This window comes from Pteropus medius, unplaced genomic scaffold, assembly GCF_902729225.1.
Source record: "Pteropus medius unplaced genomic scaffold, Ma_sr-lr_union100, whole genome shotgun sequence".
In the NCBI taxonomy this organism is placed as follows: Eukaryota; Metazoa; Chordata; class Mammalia; order Chiroptera; family Pteropodidae; genus Pteropus; species Pteropus medius.
The window spans coordinates 9547953-9567360 of record NW_024344378.1 but is presented as its reverse complement, the minus strand read 5'-3'; the positions used below and the strand labels follow the sequence as shown (position 1 = coordinate 9567360).

General features: G+C 33.6%; 2 protein-coding genes and 1 pseudogene across 12 annotated transcripts in view; 2 read left to right on the top strand and 1 right to left on the bottom strand.

The window, feature by feature from the left end:
• ATRNL1 (attractin like 1) overlaps nt 1–19408 on the top strand; it is a 627375-nt gene that overhangs the window by 321843 nt on the left and 286124 nt on the right. The window lies entirely within an intron of this gene.
• The window catches only part of LOC120609742 (translation initiation factor IF-2-like), a 449818-nt gene that overhangs the window by 323763 nt on the left and 106647 nt on the right, over nt 1–19408 (bottom strand). The gene's annotated exons all lie outside the window — the stretch shown is intronic.
• LOC120609995 (uncharacterized) lies at nt 16454–16571 on the top strand (annotated as a pseudogene).

Below are 19408 nucleotides of genomic sequence, written 5' to 3'. Positions count from 1 at the left end.
CATAATTATTTACTTGCTATTAACAGACTTCTCCAGAAGAGATCTTTGAAAGTCTAAATTATTCAGCCTAGAATGCAAAGCCTTCAAAATGTGACCTTAACTCATCATACTTGTATTATTCCAATCACACCAGAGGTCTCATTTTCCTAAAAATGAGATTGTGATTTGGCATATGATGTTAACTTTGTGATTTGGCATATGTTGTTAACTTTGCCTAAAATGACCTAGATAATCTCTGTTCATCAAAATTCAACTCACTCTTTATAACTCAAGATAAATACAACTGCTTCATGAAATATTTCTTGATCATCTCACCAAGTATAATACATTTCTCTGCTCAAACCTCGGCGACAGTGTGTGTCCATTTCTTTGTGATCCCTCCCCACTACTTACTTATTTTGTAACCTACGTATCTCCTAGAATGAAGTTTTACACACAGTTAGCATTCGACAAATATTTATTGCGTTGAACTGAGTTGAACGTGGCACCTTGAATTGCACCTATATCATTTGTTCAGGAATGTATTGTGGATTTCAAAATTATAGGACAAAATTCGATATAATACGAATATATAAAAATAGGGTTCCAGGTACTGCTCCTTGACATTATTTTTATAAAATAAGTATCAAAACTGTTGCCCAAATGAGAAGGGAGAGAAAAGACCTGAAATGTGAACGTCCTTTAATATAAACACAACGATACTGTGAAATGTAACTTCTGTAAATCTAAAATTGCCGTATGAAGTTAATCATTTATTTAACGATTTAATATTAACGAATGCTTTTAAATCAACAGATTTCCTCTCTAGATACAGAGTTTTGTAGAGTTAAAAGAAAAATGCACTTAGCTACATAGATGATCTACTCTGACTTCAAAATCCAATAAAACTTGGAAGTTAAAATATATTAACATTTGGTGTGAACCAAAAACAATGCACCGTTCATTAGTTTCTAATTGAAAATCTTATTTTCTGTTCTAGGCCATGTTATTTATTTGCTTAAGCCAAACAGACTCTTTAGAAGCTTCTGTCTTGCCTTATGTTCTTGTTCCCCTGGAAATACATAATAATGAAGATCTTTTTAACAGATGTTCCTCTAGACATACTAACTTCCAGGGTTCACCGTTCATTTTATTCGCCACAGCTATTTTCATTATAGCCAATAAGAATGGGAAAATGAAGAAAAGACTTCTACTCTGATATATACCGTGGTATACACCTGTAACAGCTAGCATTTATCAAGTTCACTAGGTGCCAGTTAGTGCTTTATGTGTTTTATTTACTTTTATTCTCATAAAAACCTTATGAGACAGATTATCGTTGTTCCCATTTTATAGGTGAGTAAAATCTAGCACAGAAAGATTAAGTAACTTGCATAAGATCGATAAGCAGAAAAAGAAGCTCTAAAACCTGACTAGTTGTTCCTGAATAATTTGGGAAAAATTTTGCAAATACAGTTTTTCTGGAAAGAAAAGCCGTTTCAGTGATTATTAACCAATAACAAAAAGTTAACAATGTGTTTAATTACAGTTTTCTATGGATAATTCTTTTTATTTTTCCCACTCCAACGCCTCTCAGCACCTGATATTTCTAGTGATCTCCCATCCAAGTACTAAACAGGCCCGACCCTGCTTAGCTTCCTATGGATAATTCTTAACTTAGATGAAATTTACGCTAGCACGTGAAACCACTCACAATGACAATAGGAAAGGTTGTTATGATGTACTCTTGTCACAAAAACTAAAGGAAGTGTGTTGTCCAAGTAATCGTGGCTGGAAGAAAACGTTTTAAAAATATTGTACTTTTTGTTAGGAACAGAACACAGGTTTGCCTATGAAAGAAGGCAGCCAAAATATTTCTGAGGAAGTATATATTGAGGAATAGTTTGCATAATAATTAATGCAAATTTCAGTAAAATTATTTACTCAAATAAATAATTCTACATTTCCTGCAACTTAGCATATTGGAAAGGAATGGTAGGTTAATTATATATGACCTGGAGTGAAAGACAGATTTATTTACCTACCTTTTTCTCTGTTTAGTTCAGTAAGCATGAAGATGAGAACACAACCCTGAATGTCTGACATATTGTGCCAGTTTATATCACATCAAATATATTTTTAAGGAAAGGTATTAGGATGCATCAGCGTAGGTTCATCAGTTGTAATAAATATGCCACTCTGGTGGGAGATGATAATGGGGAAGGCTCTACATTTTAGAGGACAGACAGGATATGGAAAAATCTCTATACCATCCTCTCAATTTTTCTGTGAACCTAAAACTAAAAAAGTAAAGTCTTAAAAAAAAGGAAAGGTGAAGAAAAGGCAAGTATAAGTCCAGGGGAAAGAAGCATATCGTGGAGGGGGAAAGAATTATGATAAAGCATAACAATGGGGAAATAAGAGAAAATGAAAAGGGTAGATTAGCAGAGTGGGATGTCAAATAACGAATAGCACCTGCATATGGACGGACCTACCTACATGGAACATTCATGGCAGATATTTGTAAATCCTGAACTAATTTCCGGGTTTCTGTTTTCCCTACTATCTTTATGCTAGTTTCAGTTAAAGAAAGACGCAGAAGGCAAATGAACTGTTATAGTTCCTCTTACATACATTTTCTGTGTACCTTAAATTGGACAGATTAAGTAACTATAATAATAATGTTATTCATTGAAGTATCAGGCAAAGGTTTTTTACACGCGCTATCTCATTTAATGATCGCAATAATCCTATGAGGTAGCAAACTGATGGCAGTTAAGGATTCAGCCGCTGACCCAAGGAAATGCAGCAAGTGTGAGGACTAGAATTCCACCCACGCAGTCTGACTACAGAGGTCCCGTTCTTAGTTGCTGCTGCCTACTGCCTCCCTCTGTAAGACAGAAGCTTGTGCTTGTCTTGGATCACTCATTTGAACCACCTTAAGAATTTGGGTTGGTAGACTTCAACTCAACAGTTACCACGTCATAGTTAGCTAAGGGGAATTTTTCAAATTGCATAGACTTTTTTTTTTTTTTTTTCTACTCTTTTCCTGCTACCTCCATGTTACCCATTCCCATATGTTTACTTCAGTGAATATGTCCATTCTTAAATAAGTACTTTCATGTTATTTTAGCACACCTTCCCACCCTCCACCCCCTTTGAGGACCGACCACCACTTTTGTTTGTTTTGGTAACCGTTTTTTGCTGTGTAAGGGGAAAAGGGAAATGCAGCTATTTCTGGCCTTGGGAAGGCTTTCCATAAATTGGTCCTGAAATGTAATGTAATGGTTAAGAGTGCAGGATTCACGATCAAACAGGGTGTGAACTTTGTGTGCAGCCTTTCATTGTTGTAATATGTTTTAGACTGTCTAAGACTCTGTCTAACATTGGTTCTTACTCCAGCCGTAAGAATAAAAGTCTCTTGGGTTTTTCTTTCTGTTCTCTTTGATAGCTAGATGGATAAATCAAATATAGGACCTATGTTCTAGTTCCACGATTTAATCACTGTATAAATTTAGGCCAGTTTCTTATGATTCTGTGTCTTCATTTCTTAACCTCTTAAATAGAAAAATAAGAATATGTACTTCATACGTTGTGAGAATCAAATGAATGACTACTTGTAAACTGCTTGGAAATGCACCTATTATAAAGTAAGTACTCCATGTATAATCTAAATATGATGGCAAAGATTATTATTGTGTGAGAGGAGCTAGCTAATTCACTACTGTTATGTTCTTATGCCTCTGCCAGTAGAAATCAGAACAAAACAGTTGGCAGCTGATAACTCCAAGCAGCTTTAGACTTCTAAGTCACACTGTTTCTTAAAGGAATCTATAGAATAGGAACTGTGTTTTTCTTTAAATATCATAACAGGTGCACTGTTAGGAAAGAGATTAAAAGCGCAGAATCTGGAATGAGATTACTCGGATTTGAATCCTTACTTTGCCTTTTAAGAGCTATGTAACCTTTTGCAAGCTATTTATCCTCTCAGGAGATATAATTTATTCTTCTATAAAAAGGGGATGAGGGGATAGTAATAATCTTTTTTTCACAGGGTTATTGCTAGGTGCATATTTGCATTACTTAACTGTTTGTAAAGAATTGAACAAAATTTTAAATGTATTTTATCAACATATAATATTCCATATGAAAATATCTTTTCTATTATTGCATGGAATTCTGGACCAACAATGGTACCAATATTTTAAACTTTAGATTTGACTCTGAGCCAGAAGACACAGCAAAAGAAAGACACTGTCACTTATATAATTATTATAACAAAGCAAGAAGCTTTTGTTAGTTTTGAATTTATTATTATTTAACCTCTCTGAGACTTACTGTTATTATCTGTAAGGAAATTATTCTTTCTAACCTCTGTACCTACAGAATTTTTGTGAAGATACTCTGACATAATGAATATGAATGTGCTTTCGATATTGAAAAGAACCGTACAAGGAAGCAAAGGGTATGGAAGAACAGGGCTAGCGTTTTTTCATTTGTTTGTTTTTTTCTTTTTGCATGACTAATATATTAAATACCTTTTGATGTATTTACTCGTTTAATCTCACAACAACCCCACTAACTAGTTCTTTTACCAGTAGAAATATTTGTCTAAGATTATATAATGAATAATTTGTAGTGCTGGAATTTACCTCCAAAAACCCAGAGAGTACAAATAATGGAAATCCAAATGAATCATAGAGAATTGTAGAACCGAGTAACCAAGTTCATGGGTCGAAATTTGTATATCAGTATTCTGAAAATATTTACTATAAGTTTCATAAACATCGATAAAGCATATAAACATAGACAAATAAAAATAAGTCCTACTCAAGAAAATTTTCATTGACCACTGTGTATCTTATTTCAGTTAGATTCTGAGATGGTAATCTAGATATTTGATACAGTTTTGTCTAATAATATGTCACAAGCTCTTCTAGGAATATCAGTATACTGCTCATGATAATTGTTTCAATATTTAGATATTATTGATAATATTTATTAATTATTATTACATAGTAGTTTAATTGAAAAGAAAGGGTTTTTTTAGAAACCTGGTGATTTCTGTAAAAGTATTTTTTTTCTAAAGATTTTTAATTTAAACTAACTACTACTTGACAATATATTGTTTCCTTAGTATATTATATATAATATTTATATACTACTAAGATATTTCAAAGAAAATAATTATTGGAACCTCCAAAGAAACTGCATTTTTAGAATGCGTTACAATTTGAATATGAAGCATAGCAGGGAATATTTTTCTGTTTGTCTAATGACCCACTGTGAGGATTTTGTGTGTTCTCTGTGTGTGTATGTTATTGCAAAATATTTTTAAAATTTTACAGCTTTTGTTTTGATTTCCCCCAATTTTACATTTCTAAGTTATTTTTTAATCTTTTGGGCCAGAATATTTATGTGAAGAAATAATGTTAATAGGTCTTCATTCAAATAGAATTGAGTGTTGTTCCTAGTTAAGTATAGTTTAACTTAAAATATGAGCTTCTGAGTAAAAATTCCCTGAGAAAAATTCCACTATATACTATATCAATGAGCTCGAGTTTATTATCTAACCCCACTGAATCTTAGTTTTCTCACCTATAAAAACTGGAATGACTGTATGTTTATTACAGAGTTGTTGGGTAAATTAAATAAGATAACTGTATGTATAAGTGGCTAGCACATAATTGTACTTAACAAGTGTCAGCCTTCTTTCTCATTTTTCTCAAGTACTTTTAACTGATTTATAGTTACTATCACAAAATACAGTATATTCTACAATAACATTTCTTTTACAGTAAATTTCAACACATGAAAACGAGTAGCTATCAACAGATAAAACTAACTGGAGTACCTCAGTGATTTCCAGTCATGAATCTGTGGATGAGTACTGGTCTGTAGCTACATGTTCACTCCACAACTAGAAAAATAGAGATAACAAAAAAAAAGTTTTTCATAAAGCTAAATGAATTACAATGAAATTTTTTGTTCTTTCTAATTGTGTTATGATTAACGTATCTGCTGTGAAATTAGAGTGAGTAGTGATGTCTTAGTTTTCTAAAATATCCTTTCATAGCAAAATAAAGTTGTAGGTCCTTTGTCAGTGACTCAAATTTCTTTTAAAATTTCTTTTAAATAACAACTCTTACTACCCATATGACCTACGGCAAGTTATTTAACCTCTCTGCGCATCATTTTCTTATCTATACAGTGGGAATACCAATAGTAATTACCTCATGGGTTGTTATTAAAATAAAATTAGATAATACATCAAGACTTGGTACAGTTCTGGAATGTAATAAGCATTCTATAAACAGCTAAAATTACTTTTATCATCACTGGTGTGTGAATTCATAATGTTGGGAACCATCCATTTAGATAATTCTTCTTATGCCGAAATCAGTTTTAAAGGGAGGAAAGCTTATATTTGCCTATGATATAATTAATACCCTAAAGTCAGAGATAGTCTTTGTAGACATATGAGATTGTTATTGAATGTGAAACTATTTTACAAAATATCTGTTTTCTGCAATAAATTTAATAACTTCAATGAACACTATTCATATATAATTCGGTGATTTTTAAGGCCTGTCTTTTTTTTATAGTAAACTAGGCTTTTGATGCTTTTGGTAAGCCCCTCCAAACAACTTATGGCGATATTATATACAGCATTTAATTCAATTACCAATATTTTCCTTCCTTAGTTTTTCAACATTTCTTAAAGCAAAGCTTTTTTACATACCAACTGCACAGTGATGAAGGGCTACATAGTTTTATTGCAAAGAAAAATAAATGATTACCAAATAGGTATAATTTTTCATCTTTTTTTCACATTGAGTTACTCTATATAGTTTCTTTCAGAAGTTTGAAAAAATTAGAGTGGGGTTTATAATTACTCTTTCTGCTATTCTTGTAAGGCATCACTAAGAGAAAAACAAGAATTAGGTAACATTTTTTAAAAGTGGGCATTTCCTTTAATTTGCATAGCATTTGTTCTGTGGTCTCAGGAAGAAGTGCTATTGTGTTAATTTTGAGCATTGATGCCATGTCACACCAAGGGAGAAAACCCTACAACCATGTGTTTGAATGATTGAAAACAAGGCATTGCCTTTTGAGGAAGAGAACAGAACAGTATTGCAAGTGGTTCCTTTACAACAAAATCCATAACTACCTCAGAGACTATTTCAGAGGATTCTAGTCTGACCCTCTCTTGAGATATATCCATTTTGAAAACTCAGTCACATTTTCTAAATATGAAAGCCTTGTCTTTTGTTCTCACAAGAGAATGGGAGGGTTTGGCAGGAGCCAAACCATTAACCTTCATTAATCTGCATTTTTGTAGCAATAACAAAATTCCGTTCCTGAAATGTAAGGTCCGAATGGTAGAAACTCTATCTTATTTATCCCTAGTACCTAGTGTGATGCTTGCTTGACACATTAGCGGGTGCTCAATGAGCATTTGTAAAATGAATAGATTTCAAGACAACACATGTCAGTAATGTGATTAATTTTAAAGTCACTTTCAAAAAAGTCTTTTAATTCAAGTTTCACACTCATAAGCTTGATATACAAATTCTCTTCTTCCGTTTTTCACTGGACATGTTACAGAATTGATAGAAACCTTAACCACCACATTTGGAACGCAGAACGATCCAAGCACCTTACTGAGTGATGAATATAAAATACAGAACTTCACCAATGAAGCCTCTTTGATTTGTAATGTTCTAAGACTCTTACCTAGAATGGCATAAAATAATGTCATTGAAATTTCTAATTCCTGAACAATTAAAACACTATTCCCCTCAACTACAGTAGAGCAAAGTTTTGGCTATTATCAGACAGCTGAACTCTTCTTAATAAAGTGTGAAGCTGATAGATGTCTGATGGGACGTCATTGCTTTAAGGATCTCACTGCAACCAGAATTGTTCTTCCATTGCTAGACTCTTGAAGCAGGAGTTCAGGAATAATTGTCAGAAAGCAAGACAGTGAACTTGCAGGATAAATTGCCATGTGGTGCTGACAGTGTGCAAAGTTGCAGCCAGAAACCATGAACCCTAAACACATGCTGTACTAGATATGTTACAGGTGAAGGCCACTCTATTATATTTATGAGCCAATGGTCCCCGGAAGACTACTTGACAACAGATGTTAGATTGTTAAAGCAGTTCTTAAAGATAAGAAATTCATAGAATGGATTTTTTTTTAACCTACTGAGATCCAACATAAATAATACATAGAAAATCATTATAAAACCAAACAGTAGTTGTAAAAAAAATGGTTGATATTTTAGAAAAGAACATTTTGAGTCCTTGTTCAGTGTATGCCTAATGCTTAGGTCATTACTGTTAGATACAATCTGTAAGACCAGAGTCTTTGTTTTTTTTCATAGCTTCTTTTAAATGCAATGCACTTCTTTATGTCTAGGCATTATTGCTTCCAAGTTGCCATATTCATAACAGAATTATTGAAATTTGATATGTTTATGTATTGAAGAGCAATTTTTGTGGAAAATTCTTTCCTAAATTAGTTGGATTTTTAAATATGTAATAGAATAAAAAGAGAAGGTTTTTAAGAGAAAGATATATCGTCGACCCTTGTTTTAAAAATATAAAGCAATACTTTTCTATTTAAACAGTGGAGAAAATTATTTGCCCATATATATGTGGATATAATTCTAGAGCTAAAAACATAAAATGGAGAAAGGAAAGTCTCTTCAATAAATAGTGCTGTGAAAATTGGAAAGCCACATGCAAAAGAGTGAAACTAGAATGCTTCCTGTCACCACACACCAAAATTAACTCAAATGGATCAAAAACATAAATATAAGACCCAGAACAATAAACTACATAGACGAAAACAGAGGTACTAAACTCATGGACCTTGGTTTTAGAGAGGATTTTATGAATTTGACCTCAAAAGCAAGGCAACCAAAAGTAAGTGAATGGGACTATATCAAACTATCAGGACAGAGGCAATCAAATGAAGGGGAGATATTTGCAAACAACGCTTCTTATAAGGTGCTAATATCCAAAATACGTAAAGAACTCATACAACTCAACAACAAAAAATATGTCTAATCAATTAAAAAATGGGCAGAGGGCCCAAAAAGACACTTTTCCAAGAAGACATACAAATAGCCAACAGACATATGAAAAGATGCTCAACTTTATTAGCTAATAGAGAAACGCAAACCAAAACTGCAATGAGATACCACCTCATGCCTGTTACAATGGCTGTTATCAACAAGACAAGTAATCAGAAGTGCTGGAGAGGCTGTGGAGAAAAAGGAACCCTCATACACTGCTAGAGGGAATATAAATTGGTACAGCCACTATGGAAAACAGTATGGAGGTTCCTCAAAAAATTAAGAATAGAATTACTCTATGACCCAGCAATCCCTCTTCTTGGTATCTACCCCTAAAATTTGAAAACATTTATCTATAAAGATACATACATCCTGATGTTCATTGCAGCACTATTCATGGCGGCCAAGGAATGGAAACAACCGAAGTGTCCTACAGATGAGTAGGTAAAGAAGATGTGGTACATATATACAATGGAATATTACTCAGCCATAAGAAGAGACGAAATACTGCCATTTGCAACAACACGATGGATCTAGAGATTATCAAGCTAAGCGACATATGTCAGAAAAAGTTGAGAACCATATGATTTAAGTCATATTTGGGATATAAAACTGAAAGCAACAAACGAACAAGACAAACAGAGACTCATAGACACAGACTACAATTTAGTGGTTATTAGAGAGAAAGTGGGGGAGGTGCAGGTAGATAAGGGTAAAGGGGATCAAATATATGATGACAGAAGGAGATTTGACTTTGGGTGGTGAACACACAATGCGATATACAGATGATGTATTAAGGAATTGTATACTTGAAACCTATATAATTTTATTAACCAATGTCACTCCAATACATTTTCAAACAAACAAACAAATAAATAGCAGAGAGGTAACTGCTTATTTCAAAATGTTTTTTACACCTATTTATATTTTACTATTTATTACATGCATAGGTAAACTGAACTTAAATTCAGGTTATCACCACTACCCTTACAGCCATAAATGCATCATTATTTCATCCGAGCAAACATTGGCTATCATTTGGCAAAGCTGTTAGACCAGAAAAACCTATCCAATGGCTAGTTTACAGTTTTTCAATAGAATGTTGGTTTTTACACTTTTTGAAAATGTCAGTACCAAATCATTCCTAAGCCTAAATGTAAAATAAATACAAGAAAAATTGCTGTATATGATGGGAGGGAGGCAGAAGGGCCCAGAGCCTTGCCAGCTTTTATCCTCCTATTCCCCTGACCCCATATTCCTACCAGTGAAGTACATTTCATAAAAGGACACGACTGGAAATATAACGTCTAAATGAAATGACCGTCAGGGTTTCTGATAAACTAATTATAAGTCCTAAACCGATTGGAATACTGGTTTCTGATCTATATTTCTTTTTTTCTATTTGTCATTTTTCTTTTTTAGATATCACTTTACTATTTCTCACTTCCACCCTGTCACTACTCCTACCCCCGCAGTCGACACAGACTCAAAGACACAGACACAGAAACACACAGAAACACACACACGATCACTGCCAACTTCTTAAACACATTCTACAGTGGCCAAAAATCAGATCAAAAGTAAAAATTTTAAGTAGATGAAGAAGATACTCATTTCATCACTAGTCTATCCTCTCTTAGTAAGCTTTCCCTAACTGAACGTGGCCATTAATCTTTAATATTATAAGCAAAAATACATATTGATAATATTAAAACCATTTATGTATTCACGTATAGGTAGTGAGAAAACTCATAAAATAATAAATTTGTTAACTAAATATTTCCAGCCATCTAGTAGTAACACAATAATAGTTGAAGAATGAATGTTGCAACAGATTTTTTTCAAAATCTCATTCACCTTTGTGGCTCCAGCACCTGGACAGGAGCATACCTATAATAGGATGTTCAACTAATGTTTCTTAAGTCAGTATAGTAGTTTTAAATGTGCAAAGGCTTATCCTCTTATAGTTTTTCTAAGATTATACCTCTCTTTCCCTGTGTTCTTGTCTTCTGCTAGTGAAGTATGAAGGTATTCTATTTCTTTGCACATGGGAGTCGTCAGTTAACATGATGCTGTCCTCCCCCATGGATCTGCCTTTATTATTCAACTTCAAAGTGAAGCACTTAGTGACAAATCAGCACAACCTGCCTTGGCTATTGTTTACATTTGCCTCGATTCCAGTTGAATGTTCGTGGCAGCTTGGAAATGTGTATAAAAAAATTAAAAATATATTAATTTTTACCCAGAAATTCTACTTCTTAATGTGAAAATTGGTAAAGGTTCAAGTTATAAACATGATGTAGCAAAACTGTGGTACATCTGTAATAAGGGAGTCAAAGAAATTATGGCATATCCAAACAGCTGAAGACATTGAGGTGATATAGATTTCTATTTACTGATGTGGAAAGATACTGCAGAGGAAAATAGGCAGGTCACACAACACAGGTATAGTATGACTTAACGTGTATAAAATTGTGTGAACTTGTAGGTGAATATATATTAAAAAAAAATCTGGTTACTGAATTTGATTAATGGTTATCAACAGATGATAGAATTTTAGACAAATTAATACTACTTTGTATTTTATATTTTTCTGTTTTCCATAACACCTATAATTTTTCTACAATTAGAAAAATAAGTTTTCATTAAAACACATATATACATTAAAAAAAAAACAGTTAACTAAACTAAAAATGTTGAGTCTTCTTGTTGGTGTCATGACTAGGCTGATACTCAATAATGTCTGTAGAGTATTGTTTATACAGTATGAGAGATATGTATCTCTGAAGGAATAAAACGGTGATTAATGTAAGGAACTGGTTGTATTCTGCTATGTTTAACAGACTGACAGTTGTTATTGGTACTTCATAATACAAGCATAACATATATTTTTTAATTAATGACAAAATTTAGTGTGTTAAATATAGAATTCCATTGTAATCAATCTTTATGAATATAAATATTATGGGATATATTATATTATATGCTATTTTGAAACTTCCTTTGAGTTAGAGATCTTTAATACCATCTTAATGGTACCAAAGCAGAGCATTTTTTTATAACTAAGAAGACAGAGCCTTTCTTTGACCGTGTCATTGCTGCTATCCTGTACTTGGCTGTCCCTTTTATTGTAAATTAAAATAGATGAAAGCTGTCGAGCCAAGTCAGTGATAGAGGCTAATTTAATGTGATATAATTAATGAACTCTAAATTGTCCCACTTTTCCTTTTGAAACACACTGAGTAAAGCTTAAAATTCCAGACCGAGTATTTTGATTTATGCTCATTGTCACATTGATATTGAACAACTCATTGTAGTGATTGAGAAACGGGAATTAACTCTTTATGGATATTTACATAGTTTCTGTATATTTGGCTGCAAAACAGTCAGAGAAATGGACCTAGCTTAAATGTACTACCAGAGAGTAACCATTACAAAAGAAAGGAAGAAAAGGCTGGAAGAAGGGAGGGAGGGAAGAAGGAAGGAAGAAAGGAAGGAAAGAAAAAAATAGGGGGACAGGGAAGGAGGAAGGAAGAAAAAATGTCACCTGAGTGGGGAGAGGGGGGTGTAGAGGTTACCAAGTTAATATTAATGCAATTAGTTAAATGCTATGAAAACAAGTACTCTAAAAGGAAAAAAATCAAGTGAAAAATTTTCAAATAAAATACTGGACTTGTGTCACCATGAATTTTAAGAATTTTAAGAATTTTAAGAATATGATGAGTCTGAATGCCCTTGAAGTAGAATACATGCCCAGAATTTACAAAGAAGAGATCATATACACATCTCAGCGTGATGCCCCTTCCTAGCATATGGCATGCTGATAGAGTTCAGTAGAATTCGAAAGATGCTACAGTTGTTACTAGTATCCAGAAGCAAAGTAAGATGGCAGAAAAACAGCTATCCTGAAATTAGCATTGCTAGCAGTATTCTGTTCAATGCTTTTCCATTACGTTAAGTCAAAAAGACCATCGACAGTGCACATCCGCAGAACTGTGCTTTTCGCTCCCACAGTCTGTGTAGAACAGCTAACAGAGGAGCAAGAAAAGAAAATCAAGACTTTTTCAAATAATATTTCATACCTTTTACTCTTTTACACAAGTGCTAGGAGCTATACTAAGGTTGCTCATCATTAAATTTGGCAATTCATAGACATCAAGTTGACACAGTGAAGCTCCCCTTTAATCAGTAGCATTCACATGTTACAAATAGACTGAGGAACACTCAGAAAGTGATGTTGTAAAAATAAAACTAACTGATAACAACAGCAACAACAAATATTTCAACAGCTGCCCAAATGTGAGTAGAACTGTGAATCCAAACCACAACCTCATTTGTACAGTATCTACTTTCTTTTTGGTGGTGGTTTGCTTGTCTGTATTTTTTTAAATGAAAAATTATAATGACACTAAATCATGTGGGCAACAAGAAAAATCTTCAGAGTAAAGACCGTCTAATGCTACTCATAGAATGAGAAGTACATCTTGTAAGCAGTAGTCAGCTACAATCTACTGCACTTTTAGTTTCATGTTTACAAAAAAAAATTATTATCAAGACAAGATAGCCAAAACTTTCCTATTGAACTTCTAAGCTATCAGGAGTACAAAAACAGCTTAGGGCCAAGAATATTAAAGAGCCAATAAGATTAAAATGATTTTGGAATAAAGTAAATCCATAAGATGCAGAAACCTGTTGCCAAACTAAGTTCTAAAACATTGGTGCATTAATTCAATAAAGCAGGTACATTTTTTAAAAGTACTGATAATACCAGTTAAGGACAAGATCAAGAGGAATAAGAAGCACAATGAGTCACACAGGCTGTTGAAAGTCAGAGACAAGATTCAGGAACAGGGTATGTCTGTTACATTTGAACGCTTAACTGTTTAAAAACTCTTTCTTCATTTAGGATCTCTACTTTTGTGCAGTTTTGGTTCTTTAACCACCTCTCTGATTATTCCTTCTCATTATTTTTTAACTGCCCAACTTCTCAATATTCGTGGCTATTTATAGAAGAAAACCATATGATTTTATCTGAGTAGATAACAGAAATTCTATATCATTTGTGATTTAAAAAACAATCAGCAAACTAGGACTACGAAATTTCCTTCAATAAATAAAAAGTATCTACAGAAGTCCAACATACAGCAAACGTGGAACTTAGTGGAGAAATGTATGAAGCACACCTTTTAAAATCATAAACAGGGAGAGGATACGCTCTATCCCCACTTCTATTTAAAATCATCCTGGTGCCACTAGCCAATTTGCAAAACATTATAGGACATTATCTTAGAGTATTTTGCCAGAGAAAACTTCCTTGAAATTCAATACCAAATAACATCAAGGAAATGATGGAAACATTTAATTAGATTAAAACTAAAAATTTCTGCTACTCAAAAAACACCAAAAGGAGCATGAAAAGATTAGTCATATGGTGGGAGAAGATATTTGTAAACATGTTATCAACAAAGGATCAAAAATATTTAAGTAACTGCTGTGAATCAATAAGAAAAAGACAACGCAATAGAAAATTAGGTAAAAAGACATGAACAGGCAAATATCAGAAAAGCAAAAACACAAATAGTCAATAACTGTAAAGTCCACATACAATGAAAAGATGGTCATTATCATAACTAATTAGGAAAGTGCATACTTAAACTACATTAAGAAATCATTTTATACATACCATATTAGGAAAAAATTTTAAATCTGACAATATCAACTGTTGGTGTCCATATAGAGCAATGGGACTGTAACTTGGTACTTTGGAAATAAACTGGCACTATTTAGCAAAATGAAGGATACACATTATGTACTCCTGGGTGACTGTCCTAAAAGGAACTTGCACATGTGCTCCAGGAGATAGGTACAAAATTTTTCTTGACAATATTAATTGTGATAGGAAAAACGTGGAACTAAAACAGATATCTATTTATAAATAAATTATGCCATAGTCACACAGTGGAACAAGATGAAAATAAAAAGGAATTGACTATGCAGATAGATATCAGCATGAATAAATCTTAAAAACATAATAATGTGCAGGAAGAACAAAGTGCAGGATATATACAGCATGTAAAGAATGAAAACAGCCATATCTGAGCTGTATACTGTTTAGCAATACACACATACATGGAAAACTATTTAAAATAGAACAATTAACACAACATTGTGGATACAGGTATCATAGGATGGAGAGGGGGACAATCTGGGAAGGGAATGTAGGAGTGTCAAAAATACTGATGATTCTCATTCTTAAACAATTCTAAGTACGTGGGTGATCCTGATATGCCTGTGTTGATTTCCTAGGGCCGCTGCAACAGAGTACCACAGTGCTGGCTTGAAGACAGAAAATTAGTTTCTCTTGTAGAGGCTGTAAGTCCAAGATCAAGATGTTGGTAGGGTTGGTTCCTTCTAAGGCTGTGAGAGAGAATCTGTTCCGGGCCACCCTCCTTGCTTCTGTTCTTTTGGTAATCATTGGTGTTCCTGTGCTTGCAGATGCATCACCTGACCTCTGCCTTCATCTTCCCTATTTCTCTGTCTCTTCACATTACGTTCTTTTTATAAGGACACCAGTCATACTGGGTTAGGGGGCGTACCCTACTCCAATGTGACACCTTTTTAAACTAATTACATCTGCAATTGCCATATTTCCAAATTAGGCCATCTTCTGAGGTCCTGGAGGTTAGGACTTCAACTTCTTTTGGGGTGAGGGTACAGTTCTACCCATAAAAGCAAGTATTCTTCAAATTGTATGGGTTATATTTACTATTTTCAACATGCATTTCATAATTTAATTTTTAAGAAAAAATGTTAGCCAAGATAAAATTTTTATGCAAATATAACATGAACAACGAGGATTTTGTATCTTGAACTAAAATTTTTAAATTAAAAACCAAAAGCTGGCATACCTAGATTCTCCATCTCCTACAGAATTCTCTTTGTGCTACAGGCAATAAGGCCTTGTCTAGCATCATTTCCACTGTATTCCCTTATGTTCTAAGGAAAGCAAAATATTGACTATTCCATGGTATTTTATAACTCCATGCCTTTACATTTCCTTTTCTAGTCCTTCAGCTTATTGTATTGTCATCTTTCTTCTTCTTTTTCTCCTCCTTAAGCCCCCTTTCTTTGTCTGGCTTCTCCTAAACTCCTTCTGTAACATTCATCTGGAAGCCTCCCTAGCCCACCACTCGCTCACTCCCAGTATGAATTAAATGACCCGTCTCTTCTGTTCCCATAGTGGGTATGGTGTTCTCTTTCATGGTGTATTTGAATTATGGGTTCTGAAGGCATAGAGTCACGTCTTTCTGTTCTCAGTACCCAGCATAGTCCCCAGAATCAGGTCTGAACTCAGTAAATGTTTATTGAACTCAAACAATGATCTTAGTGTCTATGGCCATGCCACCCTGAACAAGCCCAATCCCGTCTGATCTCGGAAGCTAACAGGGTCAGCCCTGGTTAGTACTTGGATGGGAGACCACCTAGGAAGACCAGGTGCTGTAGACATAAAAAATAAAAAAATAAGGGATTGTAAGCTGACAGGGTCCTTGCAATCTGCGAGGTCAACCAAACGTTGCCTCACCTAAAAAAAAATTAAAATAAAATAAAATAAAACAATGATCTTGCATATCTGTAATTTATACTTCCCTTGTAGCTGACTATGATCTTCACCATCAGACTGCTTGTTTCTCTCTGAATCCTGCAAACTAAAAAACTAAGTCTATGCACTTCTGTTTTTCCATCAGAGGTATACATTACAGAGCTTCAAATAGTAATAGGTATTTTTAGCATCACATGTGGAAGTTTTCTTCTTCACTTTCCAGAAAACAGGATTGGTTAAAATCATAGAGGTATTGATAAAAATAGTAAAGGGAAGGAATATGCTGCATATTATTTCTCAGACCAATGATATCTTTCCATTTTTGTGAGTTTATTGGATTTTATCTCAAGCTTCGTTTTACTTTAAATCTGTATTCCACCATAGGCTAGCTCCTTGTTTTGGTTAATAGTTGAAATTTTAAAATATATCACATTACGTTGGTTAGTGAAATATGCATGTGCTTTAAGATTTCTGCCATGGTTTGAGGAATAGCCCCCAAACCCTTTTAGAGTACAGTACATTGACTATTCTACTCCTCTAGATTACTTAGATCACAGGGATTGGACAGAAAAGAGTTTGTGTGTGCATTCTGCTCGGTTTCTTTCTGAACTATTTTGATGACTTTTTCAGGCGTGAAAATTTTGAGTAATAACACATCATTTATTGACATACATGATCGTATTTAGGATCAGTCAGTTGAGAGCATTCACTTCCACACCTATTCTTATAGCACTTATCTCTCTCCAGCCTCAAGTCCTCTTCCATTTGGCTATTATTGTACAATTTCCTATGCCTGCTGCAACAAATTATCACAACTAGCCTAAAACAACACACAATTCTTCCCTTACAGTTCTGGAGGTCAGAAGTCCAAAATCAGTTTTCCAGGGCTGAAATCAAGGTGTCAGGGCTTACTCCTTCTGGGATTCTAGGAGAGAATTCATTTTCTTGCCTTATCCACCTTCTAAAGCCACACTCCTTGTACACCTTGGCTCCTGGCCTCTTTCTCCATCTTCAAAGCCTGATTGTCACATCTTGCTTTCATAGGCACAAGGCCTTACCTTCTACTGTAGTCAAATCTTCTTCTGCCTCCTTGTTGTAAAGATACTGTGACTTCATTTAGGGTTTATCTGGGTAATTCAGGATAATCTCCCCATCTCAAAATCCATAATTTCATCGCGTCTGCTGAATCCCTTTTGCCATATAAAATAACTTTGCAAGGTTCCAGGGATTAGGACCTGGATGTCTTTGGGGGCTATCATTCAACCCATCACAGATTTTATCTGACCAAATCCCACAACACACTTTTCTCTGCCATGGCTCTAATTTTACCCATGAATTTACCTAGTACCAATATTGTCTTCACATTTTTAGACCGAGTTCAAAATTGTGACATAAAACATATTAAGTGAAGACATCCGATTTGTATCACACTGACCACCAGATGGCAAACTTTGTCACTGTATTCTTAATCTTAATCTAAACTAATTTTGCAGTCTAAGTGGTTAAATATGCCAATATAAAGTTAGTTATAGTGCCAGGCGATTTTGGATCAATTGGACTTTTATCATACTAGATCATTTCTGATGAGAATAACTATACACAATCAGATTTTTTAAATTGTTCTCTGAGCTACTTTAATGGCCCCTGAAACAGATAACTACTTCATCTAGCTCTAACATCAATAATTAAGCATATTTCCATTTAACAAATGATTTTACAATTCCGTATTCACTTGTTTTTAGAGAAACTGCTTTCAGATTTTCTGAATTTTATTGAGTTTATATAATTACAATTAAGATAAAAATTGACTATTGACTTATTTATCTTGTTTAATTGACTCTTATTTAGCTTAATTGTGATTATATAGAGAATTTCTCCTATAATTTGTTTCATTAATACTTTTATCTCAGGCGCAAGTAGTAATTCTTGCCACTTTTATCCTGTAGAATAATGTAACATGTAATATAAATAATAGGCACAAATATGCCAGTTTTATAAATTACCAAAAGTTACTTCATAACTCTGTTGTTTTTGTTTTCCAAATCATGCATTCTTATGATGACAGTTCAAACAATTTAGAAGCATCAAAATAATAGCTAATATTCTTTCTGTTATAGAAACCTTTATAGAAAGATTGGGAAAACATAAATTTAAATGAATTAAAATTCATGTTCTAAAGATAAAACTTTCTTGTATTTCCTCAGGCATAGTGATATAGATATAGATGTAGATCTAGATAATATGGATATATAATTAAGATCATTCTTGATAATGATTTTTTTCTTTTGTACTTAATGCAAAATATCAGTTATATTGGCCCTCTCGCATTCCATCCCCCTTTGTGCCCCAACCCAAAGGAAACATCACTCCAGTTTTAAAAATGGTTTATATGTGTATATGTGTCATTCTGATTTTTCATGTAAATTTATATCCTTGACATTCTCCAATGTCATTAAAAATTCTTTGAAAATGTAATTTTAGCGATCATATAATTTTTGCCTTTTTGATACTGCAGTTTGTTTAACCAAATTACCTCCAATTTTCATTATTATGAACTATACTTTGGCTGTAATTTACAAATCTTGTTCGCATCTCTGATCATTTCTTTAATATAGAATCATAAAGTAGAATTACAGAGCCAAAGGATATGTGTACTCTCCATGTTCTGATGTCTGTTAGCAAGTAGTTTTCCAAAAAGGCCAAACCAATTGCATTCTCTTAATGCGATCACTGAAGTTCTTCA